General features: G+C 36.0%; 1 long non-coding RNA gene across 1 annotated transcript; it reads right to left on the bottom strand.

Moving 5' to 3' along the window:
- On the bottom strand, positions 1–24,222 carry LOC140640336 (uncharacterized). Its single transcript, XR_012037009.1, has 3 exons — positions 23,933–24,222; positions 5,030–5,209; positions 1–1,533 (listed from the first exon to the last, which is right to left on the bottom strand). It is a non-coding gene; the product is annotated as an uncharacterized lncRNA (long non-coding RNA).
- Positions 24,223–27,314: the final 3,092 nt, after the last annotated feature.

Raw genomic sequence — 27,314 nt, 5'->3', positions numbered from 1 at the left:
TGGCTTTTCACAATCACAGTTTATTTTGGACTTCCTATCTTGAAAACATAGCTGGTGTTTTCTGGAAATTCTTAGTGATTGGTCTGGTAGGCAAATTCTAAATAAAAGACATTCTTCAGATGTTGTTTTAGGTAAATTGTCTCTTTCAGGAGTAACTGAAGTAGTTGAAAGTTAGTGGCAGTATTGTATTTAGATGGACATAGTTTCAATACTGAGGGCACCACTCAATCACCAGGTTTATAATACCTATGCATCAATCAGAGATGAGCACAATCAACTTTACCCAACTTCACTGGGGATATAGAGAGATTATGCAAATACGAGGAAAGAAAGAGAATATTTTGCCCTTTTTACAACCCTCTGTGTTACTATTAAATGTCAAACTATACACAATGTACTATTTCACTTCTGAATTTTAGAATTCCCAGACTAATAAAGCTCAAGTAGTTTAAAATGAATATAGCATCAAAGGCATTTAGGTAGGCGGTGGAATTCATGCCTTCCCACCTCTCCCTGGCCTTCCTTGGTGGGTGCTGCAGGGGATAAACCTAATAGAGATAACGCAGAACAGCATGGAGTACCAAATGATCCCATCAAATTGATTTTCAGCTGGTGCCAATCAACCGAAATGAGTGTGCTTTTTAGTTTGGAATAGTTTATCTCTTGCATATTAAGACAATTGATTTGATTCAATCGGTGATTCTTCTCTCTGAGACTGCCATCCAGTATAAATAGACTTATCACTTCTATTTGGTGATGAATAAACAGCTGTGGGCTGTTCATGTAACCTACATATTACCCATTACAGTTTCTAGGCTGTTGTATGCATGGAAGTAGGGGGCTTTGTCTATTTAAATAAATCCTCAAAGTAAATGCTCAATATAAATCCCAATGTTACTATCTTTAGAAAGAAGTGTTTCTTTAAAAAAGGTGGTTTTATAGAATTTGGCTTCCCTAATTCTTGTAACAGTTCTAGGAATATATCAGCTACACTGGCTTCAGAACTTCTTTTCTAATAACTCAATAAAGATGCAGTTTCTTTAATTTTTTCGGATCTTTATATCTCTGGGTCTTTCCATAATCGCAGGCACAGATATCCATTTTGTTTCACCCTTTACTATTAAATTAATTAGTTATCTTTTCATAAAATTAATGTCACTTCAATTCTGTGGCTTTTTTTTTTTCACCAAAAATCTCTGACAATAATGTCTGTTATATTACAAAATATTTCCTTAAAAAAAGTCAATGAAGTTGTAAAAAAAAAAAAAAATGCTGTTACAGGGCCCCATTCTCTCTTCCATTGTCCCAGATCACTCTTCTGGCTGCAAAACTGTCAGACACAGCACGGCACCTGCTAAAAATGAGTTCAACCCAGCGTCTTGTCAGATGTAGCCCATGTTTTGTGCTCTCTGATCTTCTAAAAAGAACAAACAAACCCGGAGCGTAGGAAGGTACTTAGATGGTTCTAGGGAAGCTGTCATTTCCACAGCAGCTTTGTTCTTCATTGTAGAGAGAGGGTGAGACTAAAAACTCCTGGAAGAAAAGAGAAAAATGAAATAGCATCACCAGCATGTGGATGAATATCAAGTAGAGGAAGATACAGGGCCACAAAGCAAGGAGGACTGTAGATGCAGATACAAAATGGGAAGAGAATATCGGGATGTTTAAAGAAAAGAATATTCAGAGCAAAGGCAATGTGGGTGGCATAATGTACAGAAATGTTTCATTAGTGAAAATCATACTTAATGCTGTTTAGCCCTCTGGTTATAAAATATTCAATAATTTGCCTAAACTATCCTCCTGGTCCATAGAAACTATGGAGACACAAGCAAAATATGTGTCTAAATCTGTGTGTGTGTGTGTATATAAATGACTCGAATACTCACTATATTGAAGGGAACAAAATGCTTAAAGTGTTGAACAATACATAGGCATCTATTTTCTACAAAATACCTTAGCACATAGATACAAATATTACAAGTCTGCTCATAGCAACACTGCCAGTGGTAGAGGAAAAAAGAAAAGTAATTGAGAGAGAGAAGAATTATACAAAATCCACAAATGGAAAACTGTGCAGCCATTGCAATAACTGAATTAGATTCTGACTTAGAAAAATACCCACTGCATATTGTTAAATGAAATAGCAAGCCTCAGAACAAAATGAAGAATCTGATCTCAATTTGTTTAAAGACCCAAACGAAATTGTAGTAGAACATAAAAGATGCATATTTATATGCGCAGAAAAATTCTCAAAGGATAATAAACACAGCACTATTAAGGGAAAGAGGCAGAGAAGGCCATACCCTTTTTACTCTATACATTTATATATTATTCAAATTTGTTAAAGCCAGCATGTTTTTCTTGTTTAATTTAACTAAAACAAAAAGATTAAAAGAAAAATGTGCATTGTGTTGTTGGAGTAAGTGCATTTTTGGATAGTTCAGAGGGGAAAGAAAAGTGTCAGACTTCCAAACAGACCCTTGCATTTATATTTCAGTACTTCTGGCTGTTTTTTAAAAGTAATAAATATATGTAGTTGATGACTACAGAGTGACTTATTTATCCTTCCCCTTGGCTTTGAAGTCAAGAAATATGTGTGCCCCCCTCTCCACATGCCTCCTTTCTGCACCCCTGTTTTCCATGTGGTCTGTTGTTACAACCTCTTGGAATCGTCATAATAAAACCCCAATTGTGACTTCCAAGTCTGGATTAAAAGGGAATTAAATTATAGTGCAGAGGAGTTCCCAAAGTGTATGTGTCTGGAGCAGTGAGTTCAGATGTGGCACAGAGAGTTCTGGCAAAGTGTAGCTCCAAAGCAGACAGAAGAAGCAAGGTTATGTGAGTCAGTTTAATGCAAAGAGATATGGGAAAGACATTTGTCAATTTAATCTCTATTGAAGAAGCAGTCGCATGTTAGGAGAGAAAAGGAAGGTCTGGAGTATAGCTGTAGAAAATTAGTTTCTGGGCACCTTCAGACACTCATAAATATTTGAGCTCTTCTCCCCGCGCCCCCCACCCCGAAATGTCCTAAATCACAAGTAGTGCAGCCATCACCAGCACACAAGAAAGCAGGGCAGTAATAGATGCTAGTTGTCACATACCTAAACAGAAAAGAATGGTTAGGCAGCTCTTGCTCTTTAAAAAGCCTGTTACATGAAAGGGAGTCGTAGTAGGGTGACCAAACTTTTAAACACACAGTGGTTTGACTTACATGACAGAGCAGCTACTGTCTTTCTAATAAATGTATACAGAGTGGCAAAAGCATCCACATGGCACTTTCAAATGTGTTTTGCAACTTTTTCCATGCAGCTGGCAGGTTCTGGCAAAGCATAAATTAACTACCCGTGTATTTGTCAGACCCTTACATATTTCAGCTCTGTGATTATAGGAAACAAATGAGGACTTTCCTTATGATTTTCAGAATGATTACATTCAACCTTTGGATACAGAAAAACATTAAAATGAACACAGTGATAGCACAGAGATAACTGTATTGTATTAAAACTGTGTCTCAGGTAAACTGATCCCTGTATAGCAAAAATTTGTCTACTCCCTACTATCTTTACTGCCAGGACTGCAATTTTGGGTATTCCTACTACTGCCACTTAAAATGTTGGAATAATTATCTGATTCATCTCCTTATGTCCTGTTCCTCCTTGATCCAAAATATCTTATGTCTACCACTGCCAGATTAATCTTTCCTATGTCTAGTTTTTACAGAATTCTAAAGTTTTCCAGGCCTTGCTCCTGCCTAATAAATTTAAGAATAAACTCCACAGCCTACCACTGGAAGCTTTTCTTCACAAAGATTCAACAACTTTGTTGTTTTGTACCTTCTACCTGAAATCTAGGTAGCCTTTCCTCACCCTTGCTTTTTGAAGTTCAACCAATTATTTTCTTAAACCTTTTTAAATTTTTATCTTTAATCAAAGTATAGTGACATACGATGTTATATTAGTTTCAGATGTGAAATATAGTGATTCAACAATTCCATGCCTTATGAAGTGCTCACCACAGGTGTAATTACCATCTGTCACCATACAAAGTTATTATAATATTATTGATTATATTATCTATGCTGTACTTTTCATCCTCATGACTTATTTATTTTACAAATGCAAGTTTGTACCTTTTAATCCCCTTCACCTATTTTGCCCATCCCCTCAACCCTGTCCCTCTGGCAACCACCAGTTTGTTCTCTGTATTTATGAGTCGGTTTCTGTTTTTTCTATTTGCTCGTTTGTTTTGTTTTTAGATTCCACATATAAGTGAAATCATATGTATTTTTCTTTCTCTGTCTGACTTATTTTACTTACCATAATGCCCTCTAGGTCTGTCTATGTTGTCACAAATGGCAAGATTTCATTCTTTTTTATGGCTGATTTGCAGAAAGCCTGAAATCTCATAATGGAGTAAGACACTGAACTGAGTCTTAATCTTCTACTTTCAGTTGTCTGAAATGGAATAAAAATCTAGATTTTGGGCAAGAGCACCAGGAACATAGTGGTTTATAAATAATTGGCAACCTATGACCATTAAATGACAGATTCCACCTTTATATTTTCATTTTATTTTCTTACTATTGTGATCTTTCCAGATCTCACACTTGCTCTCCAACATAGATTAAATGTTTTTTCAGGAATAAGGAAAATAGGAACAGCTTCTGTCTGTTGTGTGTGTCTGTTGTAGTTAAACAGTGCTAGGATATGGAAGCAGATCATTCAGATTTCAATCTTATCTCCTATGACACTTATGAATCCAACTCAAAATCTCTGCCTTCAGTTTCCTCAGGCATAAGACAGAGAGTATCAGATGTAGCTTGCAGGGCTTTTAGTGGCTCCAGAGGTAATATATGTAAAATGCCTGGCACAGTGTGAGAGGTAGACAGATATTTGTTGAAAATAATTAACTGGCAGGTACAGATGATTATCTGTGTTACTTCCTTTGCATTTTTGTGTGAACTGCAATCAACACAGACCATAGTGAACAAAATGAGGGCAATTTAATGAAAAAGTAACTAAACTTGTACCTGAAGTGCTGTTGCTTTTGAAGATCCCTCCGGCATTGTTGCCAATGTTCCTTCCAGCAAAACCCTTAATTCCTATTTCTTAATTGGCTCATCTCTTAATCCAAGGGGTTCATTAAATTGTCTCTAGGATCTCATATGGTGCTAATATTCTTTAGTCATACTTTAAAAAAAATGTGTACCCTAAAAGCAAAACAAAGCAACAACAACAAAATGTATATACCATGTCTAACTCCAGAAAGGAGAAACATCCAACCCATTTTTTTGGTCACTCCTATTTGAATCAGTCAGAATAAGCCAAGGCATGCTATGGAAATAACCAATCCCAAATCATAACCACAAAAGTGAGTTTGCCCCACAGGATCTACCCAATAAGCGTATGCAGCAGTAGTCATTGGGCTAGCTGGCAAGACGTGTGTGGGGTGGGGAGCGTGGTGGGGAGCTCTCTGCAACATAATTGTCCACACTCTAGGAGCCAGGCCTAGATAGGGTGAAATATTGCTAGCTGATATGGGGGAGCAAAAATGACTGTGACCAAGCCAAAGCTGAATCTCCAAGCACATCCTAGAAATGACATGTTACTCCCTCGCATTTCATCAGTAAAGCAAGTTATGCAGCCATGCCTATCTCAATGGGAATCCTCTCCAACAATTATATAATTTACTGCATATTTTGATAGCACCCAGTCTTATATTTTCTATCTTCAGCCTTATTTTTCCAGCTCCAGTGTTGCTTTTCCCATCGGCAACTGAATACTTCCACTTCAATACCATGCTTAGACCATTCAATTCTGTCAGAATCAGAATGTGTAATGTCCTTGAAAAGACCATTTTTCTCCCATTTCCATATATTCAATAATTTAAGAATAATTTTAAACTTCTCTGTCATTCCCCATGTAAACATGCTGTAAGTTCTACTGCTTCTGCCTTCAAAGTTTTTCTCATATTTGCACCCTTATATTTCCCCCCATCTCCTTAGTTCAGGCCTCCTATCTAGTTGGCTGTAACACACTATACATACACTGTATATATACAGTGTATTATATATAAATATAAATATATGTATAGTTTCTAGTCTGTTTTATTAATAGCAAACAACGCAGTTAGTTGAAATAATTTTGACTGTGTTCTTTTTTTCTCACAAGCATCTAGTGGCCCCTCCTTGCCTAAAAAAATATGATCCAAACTCTGTAATCTGGCATTTAACACTGTCTATGGGATACTAGCCCCAACCTGTGTTCTATTATTTTCATATATTCATACTTTGTATTCCAATTGGAAAAGTTCTCACCCTCTGAGTATAAACCACAATTTGTATTTTTCATATTCTTGCCTTTCACTCCATTTCATGAGTGGTTTATATAATTTTTATATCTTTCAGAAAGAGTTTGTACATAATAGGTTCTTAACATGTTTAAGAAGGAGAAAGGAAGGAAGGTTATACACTTTTTATGTGAGCATTACCAATTGTCTAGCATTTTACAAAATACTTTCAAAACATTATCTCATTTGCTCCTTACTTCAACTTTATTAGGTGACTACAATTATCCTTATCTTATGCAAGAAGAAAAATATAGCTTAAAAATATTAAGAGGAAGGACCAGAATCCAAACATATGTCTGTTCATTCAAAGCCAGTCTATATCTTTTCATCTAATATTTGAAACTGTTCTGGATACACATTAGTTTAATTGGGTCTATGACTTTGTGGGTACAAGCCTGTTTCTTGGATTTGGGAACTTTTTAAGGTATAGAGTGAGCTGATTCTTGGAGGTTGTGCTGACCGTCCTTAAATAAAATAAATTGCAGGAACAAGTAGGTGCAGTCCTCAAACTCTTTGCTTTAAATGTGTGTACATCCTAGGTCGAGGTAAACCTGCAAGTACAGTTTCCTAATTTGTCACAATGTTCAGTAGCAAATATGATGATAATCTCTCAAAATTGTGGCATTTTGAAATCTGCTTACAGTATTCTAAACCTATAACAATTCCTAGAAATTAAAGATAATTCAAACTAAACAATACCAAAAAAAATCAGGTAAAAACTCCTCATATTGCCTAGTAAGTGAATATATAGAAATAGATTATCCTGAAATACATTGTTATGTATCAATTAAAAAAAAAACACACCTTAAGGTCTCTTTCCCTTTCTTTCTTGCTCCTGAAACAATTTCCTAGGTTTATTAATTGCATTTCAAATATCCAAAGAATAATTAAAATTCAGCAGTGATCTACCATATTCCATCTCTAAGCTGTTGCAGGTAAATTTCCATTGGAAAAAGCTAGGGTCATGTAAGCTACCAAGGGGATTTTTCCTGTTTTGATTATTCTGGGAAGGAAGATTAGTGTGGGAGAAACATAAAGCCAAACCTGTTCATATTAATCCAAAAATATACAAAATGCCAAACATAAAAGTTCAAGAGATTTCTATTTCTAGAATATATGTAGCTGGGTTAATTTATAAATTAGGTATCCCTTAAAGCCTTGGTGATTTTATTAGGCTATATCCACTAAGGAAATTAAACATTTCAACTTTGCTTTGTGTATTAGAATCAGGGCCCTTCAGCTGCAATTTTTTTTTTCTTTTATTTAGGTCATTTTATCATTGGTAGTCAATAGTCTCAACTATCTAGACCTCTATCCAAAGATAATGAAATAAAGTCATGTAATTGTAACCTTCTATTTGAGAATCCTTCATTTTTGATTGAGACATTATTCAAGTATAAGTCACTTCTTGAACTGTGGCCCAGCTTTAGAATCTCCTTTTAGTTTAGGTCAACAACGCCAATTTATGGCCTTATTGAGGAAAATCAATGCTTAGGACATACCTGAAATTTACAAAGGGTCAATCCTCATTAATGTAATTTGCAATAATAGCTAAACAGAATAAATAACATGCATTTTAATTGGGATTATCTATTAATAAAATAGTCTGTGCACAGCAGATCCTAATTGGCACAGTTTTCATTATATGTTCAAAGTCTAAAAGGCCTATGACAGAAAGAACAGGTGGCAACAGGAACTATTTTAACAGTAGTACAAAGAACTAAGGAAAAATCAGAGCCATCTAAAGAGTGAACTATTCATATAAAATTAGGGCTTCCTTAGTTTTATGACAGTAATATCTCTTCTTAAAGTTTCACTACCCCTCAGGAATGATTAGAGGGCTTTTAATTTATTTTTAAAGCCTACACATACTATGATACCACACATTTTCTTAAATCTCTATCTCTATTGCATTAGCTAATCAGCACATCACAGAAAGGATACTTTCCTTGGCTTTGGATTTGAAGGAAATATGTTGGTAAAGAACAAAGGCAGTTGTTCTTTTTAAAGTTTTGATTAGCTGAAGTAAGCTTTATTTTGTAAATTAACAAAAATGAAATGAAAGTACTTGAGGTTGTCTACAACAAAATGATAAGGACCTATTTCCCTAGATAAAGTCAAAGTAAACCTAAATAGTAATATTTCACTTATTAAGCAGTTCAAGTGACCTAGAACTATTCTCACAAATATGTAATGAATATATTTATTACTGAAAATCAGAGAGAGAGAGAAAAAAAAAGAGAATCCCACAATGCAGAGAGTTGTGATTTCTCTATGAAATACTTCTCTGGCTCTATTCAAGTACCAAAACCAAATTGTAGAGGTGTCATTGAAAGATAAATTTTTTTAATCTTTTTTTTTTTAACCTCCCTTTTATTAGCTACCTGTGAGACATTCTAGACAAGTCAGAAAAAGTCTTTATGGACCAACTTGTCAATAGACATAATGGAGCCATTTTGATGTCAGTCACCATGGCAGGAGGAACGTGGAATCAAAAAACATACCGAAGATTATAATATAGTTCGCAGTGTGTGCCTCCCAGAACTTTTCACTGATGTTAAAATAACTTATTTTCTTAATAAGAAGAGAGCTAGAATATAAGAGAGGGATATAGACCCAAAGAGAGAAGAAGCGACAAAGAGAAACCACAGAGGCATAGAAATGTGTATAGAATATGTATCGGCTCCACACCTGTGTAAATACATAAGGGTTCCATGAACTCAGAATTCTCTTCAGCCTTGACCCAAAGCAAAAGAATATTACTTTAGCAACTATCACCCAAATGCACAATCTTTTTAAAAATAGATCCTTTGTGAATTGTATTAATCACCATGTATGAAACCTTTCACTCTGAAAGGTAAATTTCAAGGTGTTGAAGCAATGTCAGTATGGAGGGTGTTGCTTTTGGAGGAAAGCTGTCAGGTCTTTCATGGGTGCTGTCAAGTACAAGTTGTCAATATGAATAAGAGACTTTAGGGGCACTTATAAGAGGGAGTGTGAGGGTAAATGTTTGACGAGGGAACGTGGGGTTAAATTGCCAAGGGCTCTTTCTATTTTTTTAATTAGAAATTCCATCTAGCAGTTTTTAGCCCACAGGGATTCTGAAGCCAAATCTAGAGGAATGTGTTTACAGAATGAGTGAAATCTGCAGGGTCAGAACCACAGCAACATCAATAATTAAAAACCAGTTTGACTTAAAATTAGTGTCATTAATTGTGTCTTAAACGTTAACATCTTCTGAGAATTTCTCACCCTCAGAGTTTCCCTCCACCCTCCTACTTCGCTAGTTAAAGAGTGGTTAACACATAACTGAAAAAGCCAACTGTGTTGGAAACCCGAAAGACAGTACTTGTTAGAAGGGAATAAAGTGTTTGGCCTGTGTGTGGGGAATGCACAGGTCAGAACAGCTCACACCACCCACATGAAGCCTGCGGAGCCACCTCAGTTCATAACTTTCACACCACTCTGTGTTTTGCTTTGGGTTCCCTTAATTCAAAGCCTGTGATCTTTGGAAATGGTTTTGTTTTCCCATGGTCTTAGCTGGGCTTCCTAGAGAGCAGTGCCTGGCAACAGCTCTCCTCTCCAGTCTCACTTAAACTCTAACAACAGACCTCTTGTAATGATTCCAGGGCAGGGGTAGGATTAGGATATTTGTCCAAGAGTCCTGGCTTTTCTCAGTCTCACACCTTCAGATTTTGAAAAGAAGCAAATTTGTTCCTGAGTTTTAAAGAAGACATTTTTATTCTCCTGTTGACCCCCAGGCCCTGACTCTAGAGATAGTAGGTTAATTTTTTAAATATTCAAATCTTCATGTGCTACCAAGATTCCAGCACATAGAGGGTAGTTTCATCTTTCAACTTGCATCTATTCAAATTGGTTAAGATAACAGTCTTTGTTCATTGGCGTTGCTATAACAAAATACCACAGACTAAGTGGATTATAAACAACGGAAATTTATTTCTCACAGTTCTAGAGGCTGGAAGTCCAAGACCAAGGTGCCAGCATGGTTGGGTGAGGGCCCTCTTCCAGGTCACAAACTCCTAGTTGTGTCTCACATGGTGGAATGGGTAGGGATTTCTCTGGGGTCTCTTTTTTAAAGGCACTAATCCCATTCATGAGGGTTCTCCCCTCATGACTTAAAACACCTTCAAAAGGCCCCATCTCCTAATATTCTCACTTTTGGGTGTTGGAATTCAGTATAAAAATTTTACAAGGACACATTCAGACCACAGCAACAACATTCCAGAATCAAAGCTTTGTATCTGATAAGGGAACTCAGGAAGTAAAGATTCACCAAGCAAATGACCAACCTGGAAACTCTATTAAGCAAGTAATCTTCCTTTCAAGCAGGATTTTCTAAACAACAGCATATATGTGATAGGATGAATTATTAGCTTCTACAGTGCCAATAGATTTCTTTGATCAGATCAGGAATATGCTATGACGAGTCACACGAGAGAAGATCAAATATCTCAGCGACATGTAATCTCTCCAGATAGGTTTGTGAACATCATGACTGCACACACAGAATGCACTGCCACAATTTTATGGTACTGGACACTCAAGAAATCTATGAGCTTCACCTGAAGAATACATGATGGTTAGTGCCAATACACTGCCAATACATACTTTCTGTCAGAGTGGAGGTAAAAACTGATTTGTTTGGCCCTTTTTCATAAGGAACATTCTATTTTTCACTACTTTGGTGCTCATCAGTGAAATGACCCATGTCAATGCTGATGGCTCATGCTTGTAATTCTGTATAATCAGTAAAATATCAAATTCAATTCAGTGTAATTTTAGAGAAAAAGTTAACATTTCATTTGTCCTTAAAGCGTTTGCTTCAAAATTTGAAGAATAATGATTGAAATTTTAGCTAGTCTCATGAGCAGAATATGAAACTAAATAGCTAAACAATGCATATAACATATAAAGGATAGTCAAGAATTAGTTCATTCTACCCTTTTTGATATTAAATACATAATCCAAACCACCTGTGTGTGATAGTATATGTGTTTTCTTTTTTTTATTTTTTTAATGTGTTCTCTTTTAACCAGTGTATCAGTTCTATGAATTTTCCAGTGCCACACAAATGAGTACGCCCTGGTTAATTCTTTGGAAAAATGACTAATACAAATGAATTAAATTTGAAACATTCTCCCTTAACATCTTCGATCTATATGATATGTATATTAATTCTCTGCTCTAGGAAATTTTTCTATATCACAATACTTGATGTGTATGCCTTTATTTCCAGACTTTATCAAATAAAGAATCTCATGCATTTCTCTGAATATTTCACTCAGAAACTAATGTCACAAATTCACAGCATGACCATAGCAAGTAGTTGTTTTATTCTTTCTTTTACAATTCATGAAAGAGACTTGGTTTATGAGTTACTTATATAACATATGTATGCTAGATAACTGAAATAAGCACTTGAATATATGTGTTATCCAAATTTAAAGGATGTTTTCACTTGCAAAGATTCACTTGGTTAAAATCACGTTTGCAAAAATGTGTGTGGAGAAGATGGTATGTGTATGAAGACGCATATGTTGTTGGTATGCAATATCATTACAGCCTCCCAATGTTATTTCTAATAGCTTTTATAATGTATAAGTAGATCTTATGAAACACAGCAGTGCCAGATGCCTGATTTAGGATATAGACCTATAAAAATGAATGCTAATTTTTAAGAGCAAAACTTAATAATTAAAAAAACACTCTTTTACCAATATTTTTATTATCTTTTACAATTGTTTATAGTTTACTTGCCTTAAAAGTATCATCATTAGCATAAAATATTAAGTCACACTTAAGACAAATATGAAATGTCCATAAAATTAGGCAATGTGGAAGGACTGTGTGCCATTAGATTAGGACTAAATAGTTATTAAAATTGAATGTTAATATTTGTTTTAAACTTTGTGGCAGCCAAGTTAATTTTTTTAAATGAGATAAAATGATAGTTATACCATTTAAAGTATATTAAAGGCACATATGCTTTTAAATGGCAAAACATTTCCATAAACATTATTTACTTCCTAAATTAAAATTAAACATACCTATTTTTATGATCATCAACTCTATTTCAGTACTAAATTCAAAGAGGAATTTGTTTGGTACCATGTTATGTAAGTATTACTGAATAAATTCAACTATAACCCAAAAAGTTTGCAGGGTATGGAAATCACTCTTCATAAGATTATCTTTAAATTATCATGTCATAAACTCAAGCATATTAAATAAAACCTTTTATGGATAGAATGCTATGAAAATTTGTACTTCTGTACTGTACATGTCTAGCATTCAAGCCTAAATGATACATTTTCAATACAAAAGGCATAATGACTAAGTAGAAAGACTGTTTCAGAGTGAAGACTTGTTTCAATACTAATTCTGCAGTTTACAACCATTTGATCTTTCATTTCAATTACACACTATAAATTTGTTTCTTAAAAATAGTATAACATTTAATACATTGATAATGTATGTAAATTACATGACACATGATGTATTCAATCATATTCTTCCCAATTAAGGAGTTAATAGCTGGTTATATAATAATAGCACCTCAAACTTGTAAAATACAAGTACATTTATGAGCATTATTTATAATTTGGAGGGCAGCCCCAGTGGCGCAGTGGTTTAGCACCGCCTGCAGCCTGGGGTGTGATCACGGGGCCCCGGGATCGAGTCCCGCATTGGGCTCCCTGCATGGAGCCTACTTCTCCCTCTGCCTATGTCTCTGCCTCTCTCTGTCTCTGTGTGTGTGTGTGTGTGTGTCTCTGAGTGAATAAATAAAATCTTAAAAAAAATTAAAAAATATATAATTTGTAAATTTCAGTATTATAAGACTTATGATTTCTATTTCTATCTACCTTTACTGCAATAGTATTCACATATAATGTTTACCCACTTCAAGTGTAGAATTTGGTAATTTTATGCAGTTGAGCAATACCACCATTATCAAAATAGAGAATATTTTCATCACCCTAAAAACTTTCCTAGTCTCTGTTTGTACTCAGTCTTCTCCAATGACTCCTAGTCTCAGGGAACCACTGACATACTTTAGTGTAATTATACTTTTGCAGTGTCAAATCATGTATGGAGTTAGGTAAACGGTACTGCTGCCTTATTCTTTTTTCTTATTCTTAAAGATTTTTCAATTGCTCTAGCATCATTTGTTGAAAAACTTGCCATCTCATTGAATTACTTTGGCAGTGAATTGAAAATCCATTGTCTTTCTTTGATAAGATATAAAACTATGTGTTCCACTGAACTATATTTTGTTTTTATAGTAACACCACACTGTCTTAATTACCTAACATGGCTTCGTAGTAAACCTTGAAAGCAGGTAGTATGCTTTCCAATCTTTCCTTTTTTAAAATTATTTTATAATTGTCTATGCCTTTAGACAGAAATTTTAGAGTCAACTTGTGGATTTCTTGGAGGACAAAAAAAAAACTGCTATGATTTTGATTTAGATTACAGTAAATCTATAGAATCACTATATTAATAATAGGGGCCTGTACTGATTCATAAACATTGTATATCTCTCCATTTATTTAGCTCTTTTTAATCTCCCTTTGTAATGTACTGAATTTGGAGTATTTGTACATCATTTATTAAAACATTCCTCATATAGTTTTTGCTATTTTAAATAGAACTGCTGTTTTATTTAATGTTCTGGTCGTTTATATACACAAACACAGACAATTGATTTTTGTATTTTGGCCCTAAAGTCTTGTTAATTTATATATTAATTGTAGTAGGATTTCTTTTTTAGGTTCTTTAGGATTTTCTATAAACATGATGTATTAACCATGTTTTCTAGTTTCTGTATTGGATTTTTTTACTAACCAGGAAGACACTGCCTTGGCCAGGGTTAGCTGATTCTAGAGAGAGCAAAGGACTTGCCTCAAAGCAAGCCTTACACAAGCAAACTAACCTTACACTTGCAAACCAACCCTTCACTCCAACAACCTTCTAATCAGGCTCTTATACTCCAGGCCTCTATTCTTACACCCTTATCATCCCAGGGCCTGCTATCAAACAACTAAGGGCAGCCCCTATTCCCCTGGGCCTTCTGAAATTATTCAAACTAGCCAATTCTAAACCTACTAAGCCTGCTTTATCAGCCTTGCCTTTCCTGTCTGGGAAACCACAATAACAGCTTTGTGATCAGTTCTCCCTCTCTCAGTCTTGACCAACCTGTATTCTCTAATAAGGGCCTGCAACCAGCTGGGTTCTCTTGGGAGTTCTGAGTAATGAACTATCTTTTTAATGGCAACTGTCTCCTCAACTGTTGGACTCACAATACCTGAATAAAAATAAAATCTGCATTTTAAAACACATGATCATATGATCTACAAATAAAACAGTTGCACTTCTTTCTTCCTTTCCAATGACTTATATTTTTTTCCCTGTCCTATTTTAACATAATGTTCAATATGAATGTTGGGAATACACAACCGTATTTATTTTTCCTTAATGCGAAGTATAAAGCATCACATTGGATCTTGTTTTTGTTTTTTATAAATATCTTTTATTAGATTTATTGAAGCTTCTTTTCAGTTCCAACTTGTTGAACATCTTTTTATGAGTGGGTGTTGAATTTTGTCAATTTTTTCTGCATTTATTAAAGTGATCATATGATTATTTTATTTTCTTTATAACATTGGTTGATTTTGTACATATTAAACCAAACCTGGATTCTGGATAAAATTCACTTTGTCAGTATGATATATGTATCCCTTGCATAGACTGTCAGATCTCATGTTCTGAGGCATCCCCAATGTCTTTAATTTTTAAAATCAGGTTAATACAGTATTAGAATTATAAAGTAAATAGAGAGTTGCTTTCTCTAATGTTTTCTGAAAGAGTCTGTATACTCATTCACAAATGTCTTACAAAATTTACTAGTACCAACATAGTAACAGGGAGCCACTCAGGAGTCCCTGTTCTTTTTATTTTATTTTATTTTATTTAAGATTTTATTTGTTTATTCATGAGAGACATAGAGGAGAGGGAGAGGGAGAGAAGGGGAGCCTGATGCAGGACTAGATCCTAGGATCTCAGGATCCTGAGCCAAAAGCAGACACTCAACCACTGGGCCCCCCAGGTGCCCCTCTTTTAAGAATTCTTAAAGTGTATTCATAGATCATTTATTTTAAAACTTCCTTATTAAAAAATATATATGGATTTAAATTATAAATTGTCTTTTTAGCACTGTTTTAGTAGTACCCTACTGTTTATCTGTTGAATTTTTCATTGTCAGGTAATTCAAAGTTTCTTAGCAATTTCCTCTTTGTCATATGGAATATTTAGATGTTTGTTATTTATTTTCCAAATATTCAGGTCTTCCTAGTATCATTTTATTACTGATTTCTAAGTAAATTAATTTTGGTCAGAAAACATTTTCTCTGAGATTTCAATATTTTTTAATTTATTAAGAATTTGTTATAGAATACCACATGCCAATCCTTAAAAACATCACATGCACCTGAAAAGATGTGTAGGTTGCCATTTTTGCAATGGTTATATGTATTTCTGATGAGAAGTCAATTAGTAATCAAATCATTGATTCCATTATGTACTTTACATAATGGGTCATTTTTCTCTTGCTGATTTCAAGATTTGGCCTATTTTTGTGAAAAGTTCAACAGCTTGTATGGAAATGCTGAGGCACATTTTTTTGTGTGTTTTTGAGAATATTATATGTGGAATTTCTTTCTTTAATTAAACTGAGGAAATCCTCAATCACTATTTCTTTATTTTTCCTTTGGTTCATTCTATCACTCCTTTCCTTCTAGGATTCTAAAGACATACATGTTCAGCTACTTGATATTATCTAAAGGGTCTTGAGGCTTTTTTAGTTTTTTTTAATAATCTTTATTTTTCTGTGTTCTTCATATTAAATTATCTTATTTTGTCTTCAAGTTCACTGAATCTTTCATTTATCATTTTCAATCAGCTGTTATTTATTTTCCAAGTATCCATCCAGTAAATCTTAATTTCATCTCTGTCTTTTACAGTTCTGGAATTTCCACTTAGTTCTTTATTATATGGTGAATATTTCTCTGCAGTTATTTCCTATATTTTCATTCATGTAAGAATATTTTGTTTTTCTTCTTTGAGAAAAACTGTTAATAGTCATTTCAAAACTCTGGTCTGCTAGTTCCAAGAGTCAGGCCATTCCAGAGTCTGTTTTCCTTTCTCTTGAAAATGAGTTCCATTTTCCCAATTCCTCTTATATACAGGGTGATTTTTAATTGCCCTCTGTGCAGAATCTGTCATTTTCTCTGATTAGTGTTGCTTCCTCTACTTCATCAGGCAAATTTGTCTTAGGTAGACTTGAAATATAAGCTTAGGTGTTCCTTAGGTGGAAGCCCAACTCAGTCTTTTGTCTCTGGCTCAGCTGTTTCATAGGCATAGTTCAGAGGTCCATGATAGAATATGGGATCATGTCTCTGGTTCTGTCCCTTATAGGGACTCCCTGCTCTCTTCAGTAGCCAGAGATCCCTGGTGGCTTAATTCTTCTGATTTCCTAGGTCAAAATACTGCAGCTATTTTACCACTAGCAGCACACATTGTAATACCATGATAATTATCCTTGGCCCCAGGCTAAAATCACAGGACTGAAAATTCTGTGTATATACTCTCCATTTTCAGTGCATGTACTCCCACCAGAGTCTGTCTGCTGAGATCACTCTGGTGTAGCTGTTTTTGGTATTATGTCCAGATTTTATCATTATTTTCTTTAGTGGGAAAGGGATGGTCAGATAACAACTACTTATGTAATCACCAAAACGTTATTCCCATTTTGTATGTGAGGACACTGGTGTCAAGTCAATTAAGTAAATTTGTAGAGTTAACAAGAAATAGCAATGGAGCTGATTCTGGCTCTTAATATCATGGTAATGTATTCTTAGAGCATTGCTCATTTTCATCTGAGAATATACACTTTAAATTAAATGTATACTTATCGATATACTGAAAATAAGCTGTTACACTAAGAGCCTGTAATAAATTCTATAGTTACTGATTACATTTAGTTTAGAAACACCAAGTGTTTGGACAGTAAGAATTTAACATTTCCAGATCATCAATATGTTCATTCCAACAAACATCTAAATATCAAGAGAAAATAGAATTCAACTGTTGTCCTCAGAAACAGTTATTACATTCATATAATAGTTGTAATAACAGTGGAGCATATGAATAGTTACTAATCAATAAAGACTAATTTCAAAATAACCCTTGCTGTATCATAGATGCACCTTGTAATTATTAGAACTGATGCATATTTCCAGAGATAGCTGAGTTAGCACAACACACTACACTTTATGTTTGTAAAAATTAAGTTGATATAAGTGTGACTTATATATCCAGAAATTTCCATTTTAAGACCAATCCCTAGCCTTATGGTGAGAAATTCTCTTAGGGCCAGGACTAATCCTTTTAATTTTGTCTACCCTAAGCTTTTCTTCACTTTCTTCTGTGATCATTGTTATTGTTGTTGGAATTATTCAAATACTAATGGGTGGCCCTCTCAGGGAGCATTTACTGAGGTACTAAATATATCTACTTTATATCCAGAATCAAGGAAATGTTCCTTAGTGAACAAGATGGGGATAGCATTTCTGTACTTTGTTGTTTTTCTGGAAGGACTCAAAGCTACTCAGTCATTTTAACTGCACTCACTGACTGTGATGGAAAGCAATTTGAATGAGATGCATATTCAAAACTATTTACTTAACCCAGAAAGTGGCAGGCAGGGCATTTAAAATAAAGCTTCTGGCATAACGTGTGATAACTTTAATGATCATTGTGCTGGAAAACAGGTGTCAGCTTGTTTCCCTTCCATTTCTTTCTACTCCATCTGGTTTTTTGTTTTGTTTTTTTCTTTTCTTTTCTCCAGCCTCTCCTGTGTGTTTTGATCTGGGAAGGCAATTTGTTATCTTCAGTTTATGGAGAGGTGATGCCCACAAAGATTGGGAATCAAGGATGAAGAAATACTTCCTGTTCCCACTGCCACTCTTTCCTATCCCTTATAGTAAGACGTTCTGCTGTTTTATAGAGAGATGAAATGGATGGATATGCTTTTATGATGAATGCTAAGGTGGTATTCCCCACAGGCATCCCTCAAAGGTTAAAATGTTGGTAACTAATGGGTATGTATGTATTAAACTTTCTATTTCTGGAAGAAAATTTCCTGAAGGCATGTTACTCCACCAATGCTAGATTTGAATTCTTTCAGTATCATGGATACCCTTTGGTTATTCAATCTTAATTTGCGATTTTCCTAGACATGGTTAAATACTTGGGAAAACAAAACAAAACAAAATAAATAAGAATTTAAAAACCGCAGAAAATCATTCACGAAAGTTTCAGGATTAATGTGCCAAACAATGTAATATGTTTTCTATTATCTTAGTGCAGACCATTATCACATTATTCCTAAATAATTGGTCTTCTTGAATCTAGTCTTACCCCGAATATGCCATCTTCCATAAATGCTTCAATAACCATAACCATCTTCCATAAACAAAGATCTCATGATGTTACTTAATAAGTCACAAATCTTTTTTTTTAATAAGTCACAAATCTTTAACATCTTTTTATTATGCTTAAGACCAAAACAATAATTGAGGACTGATATTTCTGTTTCTAAACTTTGAACTGCAAGAATACAGGAAGCATAAATTATTCACTCAATCATTTATTCATTTATGAATGCATAAAACATTTATCGAGGGCCAACTATGTGCCAGGCATTGTTTAGGTATTGGAAGAGAGAATAGTAAGTGAATATACTAGATAAAAACCCCTGCCCTTATGAAAAAATGAAGGGAGAAATGCAATGAACAAATAAGCTGGTTGATATTATAGCATCTTAGAAGATGATGAAGTGTGGAAAAATAAAGCAGAGATGAAGATGTCTATTGGGGGTGAGGAGTCAGTTCTAAACAAGATGATCCAGGAGTTCTCACTACTGTTTACAAGCAGTCTAAGGAGGTCAGGAAAAAGGCTGTATACATATCTTAGGGAGCATGCTCCAGGAGAAAGGGTTCATGGAACCTACCTGTCACACTCCCAAAGCAGTGAACAGAGCACCTGACTGGAGGCGAGTAAGAGAGGGAGGACAGATAAAATCAGAGTGAAGTGGGCTATGAGCTAGGCCAGTGTAAGGACTTTGGCCCTGACTCTGAGTGAGACAGGAAGTGACTGGCAGGTTTCAAGGAAAAGAGGGGCATGGTACAGACTGCAGTTTAAAATGATCACTCTGACTGCTCTTTTGTGAATTAAGTGGGAAGGGACCAGGACAAATGCAGGAGGCCTAGAGGTTCCTGGGTTAATCCAGGTTACAGATTGGTGGATGTCTGGAATAAGGTGAAAGCAATTCATAGGGATAGATATGGGTTTTGTGGGGTCCTCTAAAAAAATCAAAATTACTCCTATAAAGTCAGGTATGGAAGTAAATATTTATTTAGAAAAGGTAAAGGTATTACAAGTGTTAAAAAGCCGACAACAAGGTATTATAAAGTTGTAGAATATATGAGTTATTATTGTATTATTATTATTATTATTATGTGCATGACATACTTCTATGTTACTTTTTTCCTACATTGTAGAAGCATTTTTTGATCACATCCTCATATAATACTTTATAGTAGAGAGAATAGAAAGGTAATTCTCTCACTGAAAATAATAAAAACTTGTTCTTTTGTGGAAGCCAGCTTACACAAAATCTGTCTTTTACTTTTGACAGTGTAGGAAAATAACTTTTAGTTTCATAAGTTTCTCTGCAGTTCTTGCCCTGGCTGTGCCTGATGATGGATGGAGACCCTCCAAAGCTCTAGTCCTTGAATTTCCCCTCTGTGACCCCTGGAGAGAGACACTATTTCAAACACTGGTCCAGCTTGGCCTAATCTTTATCTCCTGGGGTTCCTCCCCACTATTCACCATTGCTACCACTGGGCCAGTTCTGGGAGATAGGGGGATTTGGGTAAGCCTTGGTTATAATGGTTATCCAGCAGATGGAAGAACCATGATGCCTTCAGATCCTTCCACTTAGTGTGAATGGTACGTGCCCAGATATAGGTCAAGGTCAACCAGGAACAAGTGTCGCTCTGGACTTGGAAGTTCTAGAAAGGAGTGCCTCTAGCACCTTGCTCCCTGCTGCCAGCCTCAGGTCCACTGCTTGCCGGCATGTATTATAGTGCTGACCGCACTTCGTGCCTCTTCGTGTGGCTAGATTCCCTTCTCATGAATCCCCAGGGAACTAGAAAAGCCCTATACAAATGAAAAGCCATAATGCCTGAGTTTCATTACTCTCAAGTTAAACCTATTCTTGGAAATGGAGATGGTAGAAGTCTGATTACTTATAAATGTTGATGATAGAACCAATAAGGCTTGATAATGGATTGAATGTGTATATAAGTATAAAAAGGGAAGAAGGTGAGAAAGGCACTGTGGTTTTAGCCCAAATTACTAGACAGATGGAGTCACTTTTTCAGATAGAGAAGTAAATGGGAGGAGAATGTTGGAGAATAAGAATAGAAATTCAGTTTTAGACATGTTCAATTTCCAATAGTTACTGATGTACAGACAGAGATGTCAAGAAAGGCAGCTGGATATGAGTAGGGAGATCAAGAGAAAGGGCCTAATAATTTTACCAGGTGTATGTACTTCGAATCATCATGTTATATACTTCAAATATATGCAATATTATTTGTTAACTATACCTCAGGAAAGCTGGGAGGACAAAAACCAGGATGGGGAAAGACCAAAAGGAAGATGTAAATTTGGGAATCTTCAGCATGTAGATGGGATTTAAAGTAATAAGACTGTGAAATTAAAAGGGGATATAAGGAGATCCCTGGGTGGCGCAGCGGTTTAGTGCCTGCCTTTGGCCCAGGGCGCGATCCTGGAGACCCAGGATTGAGTCCCACATCGGGCTCCTGGTGCATGGAGCCTGCTTCTCCCTCTGCCTGTGTCTCTGCCTCTCTCTCTCTCTCTGTGACTATCATAAATAAATTAAAAAAAATAAATAAAAGGGGATATAAGATATTTCCGAGGACTATGCTCTATGTTTCACTCCCATTTTATTTTTCAAAAAATTTTAGGGACACCTATGTGGCTCAGTGGTTGAGCATCTGCCTTTGGCTCAGATCGTGATGCCGGGTTGGGGGATTGAGTCTCACATTGGGCTCCCTGCGAGGAGTCTACTTCTCCCTCTTCTCTGCCTCTCTTTCTCTGTGTCTCTAATTAATACATTAAAAAAAAATTTAAAGACTTTATTTATGTATGTATTTGAGAGAGAGAGAGAGAGAGAGAATGAGCACACGAGCTGGGGGAGGGGCAGAAGGAGAGGGACAAGCAGACTCTGCACTGAGCATGGATCCCAAACTGGCCTCCATCCCAGGACCCTGATATCATGAGCTGAGTCAAAATCAAGAGTCAGAAACAACTGATTGAGCCACCCAGTCACCCTGCACTCCCATTTTAAAGGAGCTGAAAGATAAGAAACCATAAAGGAAGAGAAAGTAGGAGTGGCCAATAAAGTAGAGAAGAAAGAAGAAGAAGAAGAAGAAGAAGAAGAAGAAGAAGAAGGAGAAGGAGAAGGAGAAGGAGAAGGAGAAGGAGAAGGAGAAGGAGAAGGAGAAGGAGAAAAGAAGAAGAAGAAGAAGAAGACGATGACGACAGCGGCAGCAGCCTGAGTGGCTCAGCAGGTTTAGTGCTGCCTTTAGCCCAGGGCCTGATCCTGGAGACCTGGGATTGAGTCCCATGTTGGGCTACCTGCATGGAGCCTACTTCTCTTCTTCCTATGTCCCTGCCTCTCTCTCTCTCTCTGTCTCTCATGAATAAATAAATAAAATCTTAAAAAAAAAAAAAAAAAAAAAAAGAAGAGGAGTACAGGAAAAATAGAAACGCTGCCCAGAAGTCAAATGAGGAAAGTACATTAGGAAGGATAAGTAATCAACTATGCCAAGTTCAGCTGCTGGAGTCAGAAGGGGACCTAGAACTGAACATATAAGTTTCAGGGCACCTGGGTGGCTCAGGCAGTTAACATCTACCTTGGGCTCAGGTCATGATCCCTGGGGTCCTGAGATCAAGAATCATGCCTGGCTCCTTGCTCAGGGAGTCTGCTTCTCCTCCATCTCCCTCTGTCTCTGCTCTATCCCCCTACCCCCGCCCCCCCCCCCATACACACACTTGTGCTGTCCCTCTCTCACAAATAAAAAATAAAATCTTGGGCAGCCTGGATGCTTCAGCAGTTTAGCACCGCCTTGGGCCCAGGGTGTGATCCTGGGGACCCAGGATCAAGTCCAACGTTGGGCTTCCTGCATGGAGCCTGTTTCTCCCTCTGCCTGTGTCTCTGCCTCTCTCTCTCTCTCTCATGAATAAATAAATAAAATAAAATAATATTAAAAAATAAAATTTTTAAAAAAATATATAGGTTTCATTGATGGCCTTGACAAGTAGATGTGGATAAACACCTACTTGCAGTATGTTGAGGGATTAAGCAGCTGGCTTGTGGTCTATTTGTGTACCTTTACCTGGGTAATGTTTTTAGGAGAGAATGAACACAGATGACTCCAGTTTGCACTTCACAGCAAATAAACTAATGGGACTGGAGGAGAGTTCTTATTCATGAAATTATTTTAGTAGAATATCATTGATTTATAGATTTATGAGGCATAGGTTCCTGGAAAATATCACATAAACTATGTAACTATTTAAGTATAGAATGGAGAGATATTTATTACCTAAATCTTCCCTGCTGTGTAAGAAACTATCCATGTCAATTAGAGATCAGTTCTTTTGACCTAGGCAAGAGAGTGCACCTAACACTGCTGGGAAGGACATCAAGAGATACTCAGCTTCACCTGCACCACTAGATTACCTATATCCTTGAAATTATTACTGAAAGATCTCTGTGAGCCCAATGCAGCAATCTGAGCCTTTGCTTTAGTTGGAAGAGGATTCAAGAAAAAATGAGAGTTTAACTCCCTAGGATATTTGCTCTTAATGAGACTAGAAGAATGAGGCAAATATAGAGGAGATATATAGTCAAGATAGGTTTTATTTTTAATGTTTTGAAGTTTCTTCGAATTATTCAGAAGAATTAAAATCTTGGGAAACCCAACCTGCCTTCAGAAATATTATATATGTTCGCCCAAATAATGGACGAAAATGTTTATAGCAACATCATTTGTAATAACTCCAAGCTGGAAACTACCCAAATACCCATCAACAGAATGGATCAATAAATAATGATATACTCACACCGGGAAATATCATACAGCAATGGGAATGAGTAATCTACAAATACATTCAACAGTATGAATGGCTCTTATAAACTTAATGGTTGAGCAAAAGAATAAAGGCACTAAAGGTCTGTAAACCATTAATGTAAGGCACAATAAACTTATATAATGTAGTATGTTTATAATGTATATGTTGAATACAAAAATGGGCAAAATAAATCAATTTTGTCAGAAATCAAGATACTAAGTATTTTGGGGGACTAGTAATTAGAAGGAGTCAGAAAGAGAACTTTCAGAATACTCACCATGTTCCATTTCTTGATGTAGTTTTCTTAAACAAATTGTTTTGGAAATTTGTTGAGTTATGATTCAGGCACTTTCCTATATGTCAGTAAAATTTCCATTTACATGGCCTAATTAAATTGGGCTCTCATGATAAGCAAGCTTGATAAAGAAAGGAGAAGAGAAGGATGTGGCAATCTTTATACTCTCTATCTTGATGCTTCGGTCCCAAGACAGGAAATTCTCACAGCTGAGCATTCTTGATTCAAAAGGATATCATGGTAGATGATGCGAAGTCAGTCACATTATTCAGATCGTATCTTGACTGAAACAGATCCCTATCAAAGGAGATTCTTCTATAAATAGCCATGCAACATGCATGGTTCTTAATTTGTGATGGTAAAATAAGGAGGCATAAGATGAGTAGTCCCAGCCTTTGAATTAGATCTTGCTTGTCCCCCACCCACTCCATTTAAAACCAATGATAGTTTTGTTTTTGTTTTTCCAGTATCTTGCTCAACATATTACCTGTGAAGCCCAGGTTACTTTTCACCAATTTATTTGTTTTGAACATTAACTAGTTAACAGTAGAAGGTTTATTTATTTATTTATTTATTTATTTATTTATTTATTTATTTTAGAAGTCTGTAAATGTTTGTTTGCTTAGAGAGATTCAATGAACTAATATGTGAAATTATAAATTCTTAAAGCCAGGTCAACAAGGAACAACATTCCCAGTGTTAATTTAGTATGTTATTTAGAATTCACCAACTAGTTTGATGAACACTTTCAGTGTTCTCATCTTCAATGGTGAGACAAATATAATCCTGATAGCTCTTTTTTTTTTTAAGATTTTATTTGTTTATTTATTTACGGTAGACATAGAGAGAGGGAGAGAGAGAGAAAGGCAGAGACATTGGAGGAGGCAGAAGCAGGCTCCATGCTGGGAGCCCAACATGGGACTCGATCCCAGGACTCCAGGATCGCGCCCTGGGCCAAAGGCAGGCACTAAACCGTTGAGCCACCCAGGGATCCCCCAATCCTGATTGCTCTTAAAAGGATTATGAGGCTGTGTTCAGATCTGCCTGGAAAAAGTGGGATTTCATATTGTGGTAGCAAGAATATTTGCCCCAGGGAATGTATGATTAAGTGCATATACAAGACATGGACATGTCAGGTTAAGTAACACAAGGGGGTAGGGACGCTAAATGACACAAGAATGTGTTAGACCATAAAGATAAGGGGAATTAAATTGGGGGAGATATGGCAGTAGGCTGGATAAAGAAGGGAAGGAAGAACATAGAAATACGTGATTTTGGTGGGGGTGGAGGGACAAGATAAGCAGGCTAGGGCAGATGGTCTGATCAGTCTATTGGTTGAGTTTTGTGTATAATTCTGAAGTCTATCCATTGAGAGTTTTATGTATGATTCTTAGGTCTAGAGGAGATGAAGGAGTTCACAGAGGAAATTTAAGTAAACATTTTATAATGGCCTACCAAAGATTAGAACTTTTTTTCCCCCAGCAAACAGAGAAAAGCATTGATGAGATTTTCATGTGACATGCCTGGCATTGGGTTGATTGGATGCTGTCACAGCTAAGCTGAAAACTATGGCATTGAGTCTATGCAAGAATACCTGCTAAAACCTTAATCTTCAAGAAGAGACTGTGGCATTCAGCAAATTTCAAAACAACTTGGCAACAAAGATAGAAGTTAGAGCTGGACTCCACAGCCAGTCACAATAAAGAGGGACTTTTAGTAACAGAAATAAAAATACTATGGGGTACAAGTATGGGGATTAGGGTGTCTCCTCCAGGCCAGGTCAGTGGAAATGATGGGGTTCTTTCAAATGGGTGTAAGCCACTCCTACCCTAGATCCTGACATATCGAGAGGGCTATTAAAGTCTCAATACTGAGGCAAAGACTTCCAGAGTTAAAGGGAAAGAATAGAGAAGTGTAGAATTAGTCTGGCCCTGACTGTTTAAAGGATAAAATCTCATGGCACTTTTTGATAGTTACTCTCACATGTCAACTTGTTTTTTTTGGGGTGAGATTAACATTTAAATCAGGGAACATTGAGTAAAAGGACTGCCCTCTATCATGTGAGTAGGCCTCACCCAATCAGCTCAAGACCATCATAGAACAAAAAGATCTGCCTCTGGCAAGAAAGAATTTTCCCGTCAACTGACTTCAGACCTCATCTGAACCACTGGCTTACCTGCTTAGATCTGGACTTGCCAGTCTCCACAGTCATTTGAACCAATTCCTTATACTAAATCTGTCTCCCTCCCACTCTCTCTCTCTCTACACACACACACACACACACACACACACACACACACACACATCCTATAGGTTCTGTTTATTACTTCGGAGTCTACACAGCTTCTTGGTACTATATATTTAGTAATACATACTCAAAAATAAAATTAAGTTTGTTGAATAAATATAATACACAAGATAAGCTTTTTTTTTTTTTCAGAGATGTTTGAGAAAAAAGTTAATACAACAAATAACATCACTTAAATTAATGTGAAGGATACTAAGTCCAGAAAGGCAATAAATGATCATGACTAAGCTAGTTTCCTTAATTTATATTATGTATATTCTTTTCCTAATTGCTAAGGATATGCAATAACCACCGAGAGAAAACTAGTTTTCATCAATAATCATCACAAGTGAGTCTACCAATGATTTTCCTGGTCTTTTTTTTTTTTTTTTTTTAAGATTTTATTTATTTAATCATGAGAGACAGAGAGAGAGGCAGAGACACAGGCAGAGGGAGAAGCAGGCTCCATGCAGGGAGACCGATGTGGGACTTGATCCTGAGACTCCAGGACCACGCCCCGGGCCGAAGGCAGGCACTAAACCACTGAGCCACCCAGGGATCCCCCTGATTTTCCTGGTCTTAATGCCATATGCAGAGATTTTAATAATAAAAAACCAAAATAGAAAACACTTCCAACAACAAACTCCTAAAAAATATCTTAACTTTGCAACCTTTTTAAGCAACTTTCTTTTCAAAACTCCATCCCTAATTCCACAAAGCAAAAACTTTGAGGAACTAATATTTTCCTCAAGTGAAACATATACTTAATTTTTCCATAATGTCTATGATTTGCAATGATTTACTGACCTCTCTAGAATATTAAGTATTCTATGATTGTAAGTGCATGAGAGAAGAGGGACCATTGCTATGGTAATATTACTCTTGTTATCTTCAGAAGGACACAGGAGGTCATAGGACAAAGAAGTAAGAGTCAGTGTTTAAACAGGAGTCTGTCTGACACCAGACCTGATACTTTTTTCCCTTCTAAGGGCTACTTTATGCACTTACAACTTAGTTTTGTCGTTGAACCTGCTGTGAATCAGATGCTATGCCATAAGTGGCATAATTTAAAAATTT

The sequence above is a fragment of the Canis lupus genome, chromosome 9 (assembly GCF_048164855.1).
Source record: "Canis lupus baileyi chromosome 9, mCanLup2.hap1, whole genome shotgun sequence".
NCBI classification, from domain to species: domain Eukaryota; kingdom Metazoa; phylum Chordata; class Mammalia; order Carnivora; family Canidae; genus Canis; species Canis lupus.
The sequence above is the reverse complement of the archived record's forward strand: the minus strand, read 5'-3'. Positions and strand labels throughout refer to the sequence as shown.